A 3,409-nucleotide genomic window follows, 5' to 3' on the forward strand; every position below is an offset into this window, starting at 1 on the left:
GGTGGGTGGACGAGGATTAAGCCCGAAGATTAAACTATTCAAATGATTAACATTGGATAATCCAGTCCCACAATCCGGTTACTGACCTCGTTTAATCATCTAAGCTTTTTGCTATATTTTGTTGTGTGAAAATCTGATTCCAAATGATTTCATATATTATACAATGGGAAAAAATGCATATATTAGCTCACCCGGACTGTATTATTTCAGGAAGACCTTTTTATTTTAGAGTTTGGAATCAGACCTGGAGGTTATAACACGTTTTTGAGCACGTTTTCATACACAATGCTCCAAGTCGTACTGATACTCAAAAGTGAGGGTTATAAAACTTCTATAAAATCATTCTCACACTCAAATGGAGTACATGGAATACGAGTATTCTTCGGAGCTTCCTCAGAGTTGCACTAAAACAAACATGGCTGAGTTTGACTACAGTAAAAGTTTTAATTATAATCTCCAGGCCTGGTTTTGTATGTACAGAATTTCAGATACACATTTTATTTTTAGAGTTTGTATGTATAGAATTTTAGATACACATTTTATTTTTAGAGTTTGGAATCTGGTTTTGTATGTATAGAATTTTAGATACACATTTTATTTTAGAGTTTGGAATTTGGTTTTGTATGAATATAATTTCAGATACACAATTTATTTTAGAGTTTGGAATCTGGTTTTTTATGTACAGAATTTCAGATACACATTTTATTTTAGAGTTTGGAATCCAGTTTTGTATGTACAGAATTTCAGATACACATTTTATTTTAGAGTTTGGAATCCAGTTTTGTATGTATAGAATTTCAGATACACATTTTATTTTAGAGTTTGGAATTTGGTTTTGTATGTATAGAATTTCAGATACACATTTTATTTTAGAATTTGGTTTTGTATGTATAGAATTTCAGATACACATTTTATTTTAGAGTTTGGAATTTGGTTTTGTATGTATAGAATTTCAGATACACATTTTATTTTTAGAGTTTGGAATCGGGTTTTATATGTACAGAATTTCAGATACACATTTTATTTTTAGAGTACCTGTAGTATTCCAGACAGACATTTTATATCGCAGTATCTGGTTTTGTGGTACGAGTTTACAACACATGATAAGGTTTACTGTTTATTGATAATAGTCATAACATTTATGACTTGCTACATATTAATATACTAGTACCCAAATAATACAGGTGTACACATTCTGCCTGAAATATTGTATAATCACTTTAATGAAAAAAGACACACTATGTACGAAAGCAAAACCTTCAACATCGTATCTCCACAATCAAACAAAAATGAAAATTAAGGATATGCAGCAGTTGAAACACAGTATTTCTGTTAACTTATCTCTAACTTAAAGGTCATCAGTCACAATGTCTAGGTTCAGTAGTTAACACACCCCTAACTTAAAAGTCATCAGTCACAATGTCTAGGTTCAGTAGTTAACTTATCTCTAACTTACAGGTCATCAGTCACAATGTCTAGGTTCAGTAGTTAACATATCTCTAACTTAAAGGTCATCAGTCACAATGTCTAGGTTCAGTAGTTAACATATCTCTAACTTAAAGGTCATCAGTCACAATGTCTAGGTTCAGTAGTTAACACACCCCTAACTTAAAGGTCATCAGTCACAATGTCTAGGTTCAGTAGTTAACTTATCTCTAACTTAAAGGTCATCAGTCACAATGTCTAGGTTCAGTAGTTAATATACCCCTAACTTAAAGGTCATCAGTCACAATGTCTAGGTTCAGTAGTTAACACACCCCTAACTTAAAGGTCATCAGTCACAATGTCTAGGTTCAGTAGTTAACATATCTCTAACTTAAAGGTCATCAGTCACAATGTCTAGGTTCAGTAGTTAACATATCTCTAACTTAAAGGTCATCAGTCACAATGTCTAGGTTCAGTAGTTAACACACCCCTAACTTAAAGGTCATCAGTCACAATGTCTAGGTTCAGTAGTTAACTTATCTCTAACTTAAAGGTCATCAGTCACAATGTCTAGGTTCAGTAGTTAACTTATCTCTAACTTAAAGGTCATCAGTCACAATGTCTAGGTTCAGTAGTTAATATACCCCTAACTTAAAGGTCATCAGTCACAATGTCTAGGTTCAGTAGTTAATATACCCCTAACTTAAAGGTCATCAGTCACAATGTCTAGGTTCAGTAGTTAATATACCCCTAACTTAAAGGTCATCAGTCACAATGTCTAGGTTCAGTAGTTAATATACCCCTAACTTAAAGGTCATCAGTCACAATGTCTAGGTTCAGTAGTTAATATACCCCTAACTTAAAGGTCATCAGTCACAATGTCTAGGTTCAGTAGTTAACACACCCCTAACTTAAAGGTCATCAGTCACAATGTCTAGGTTCAGTAGTTAACATATCTCTAACTTAAAGGACACATATCGTGTTTTCAAAGTATACAAAATTATATGCATTTTGTCTTCCTTATGCTTATAGAAATTAATTGTAATAGTTCGTTCGCTGAAGTATTGCGATAATTAGCCACAATACGGACTTAAATCTAAGCCCCGATTTCAAAAAGCCTAGTTAATTAGATAGGTAGTCACGTGGTACAGTGACGTCATATGTGACCTTCGTCGATCAACTTGTTGTAAAAGTAGTGTTAGATATTTTTAAAAACTCGGGTTTTAGGGGCCTAATAAATTTACCATGGGTAACATTTATTTCGATGTTAACAAATTTCCCGAGTCTTATATCTTTTAGCCACCAGTGCATACAAATAGCGGCCCAAATGTAGCGAGGAAAGCGAGTATGAAATCTGCGAGTAAATAATGTTTACATGGGATCACTGTCTAAACACTATATGGTAATGTCATTTCTGTAAACAACTGTAGCGTTGTTGCTTTTTGAAAATAAGCAGTGCAATTATTATTAAATTTATTTTGGAGAAGTTAGATCTAAATTAAGATACGATTATGTATCATTGACAACTAGGCCTACTGTCACGGGTGCATTTCGAGAAGAAAAAAATAATAATAAAAATTATCAAACTTATGGTGAAAATCCCAATACTTTTAGATTATTTTATTCAAGCAATTTTATTAATCATTATTTTTTTGTTATCTACACGTTGTTACTTAGGAAGTGGGAGCGCGGCGTGCTGTACGTGTTCCTTAAAAAAAAAATGAAAGCATTATAATTCAATTCAAAGTTGGGAAATATCATATTTTATTATTTATAATTGAAAGTTCAATTATCTTTCATCTTCAAATTTCTTTTTTAAAACTACCAGTTGGTAGACACTGCTAGCGAAGTTCTGCCTATATGGTGTTACAAGGTGAAGGTCAGTTGGTGCGAGTGTGTATTGAATTTGAGAGCAGAACGGAAAGCATAAGCCGTAACAGTGGGTAGCTTCGATAGAACCATTTTCTCGCAGTTTATCTACGTC

General features: G+C 33.0%; 1 long non-coding RNA gene across 1 annotated transcript in view; it reads left to right on the top strand.

Annotated features, from left to right (window-relative positions):
• The window catches only part of LOC125664353 (uncharacterized), a 1,962-nt gene extending 1,311 nt beyond the window's left edge, over window positions 1-651 (top strand). The window contains exon 2 of the long non-coding RNA XR_007365845.2: window positions 1-651. This exon is cut by the window's left edge and continues 416 nt beyond it. This is a non-coding gene — a long non-coding RNA (uncharacterized LOC125664353).
• The last annotated feature ends 2,758 nt before the right edge of the window (window positions 652-3,409 follow it).

The sequence above is a fragment of the Ostrea edulis genome, chromosome 1 (genome assembly GCF_947568905.1).
Source record: "Ostrea edulis chromosome 1, xbOstEdul1.1, whole genome shotgun sequence".
Classification (NCBI taxonomy): Eukaryota; Metazoa; Mollusca; class Bivalvia; order Ostreida; family Ostreidae; genus Ostrea; species Ostrea edulis.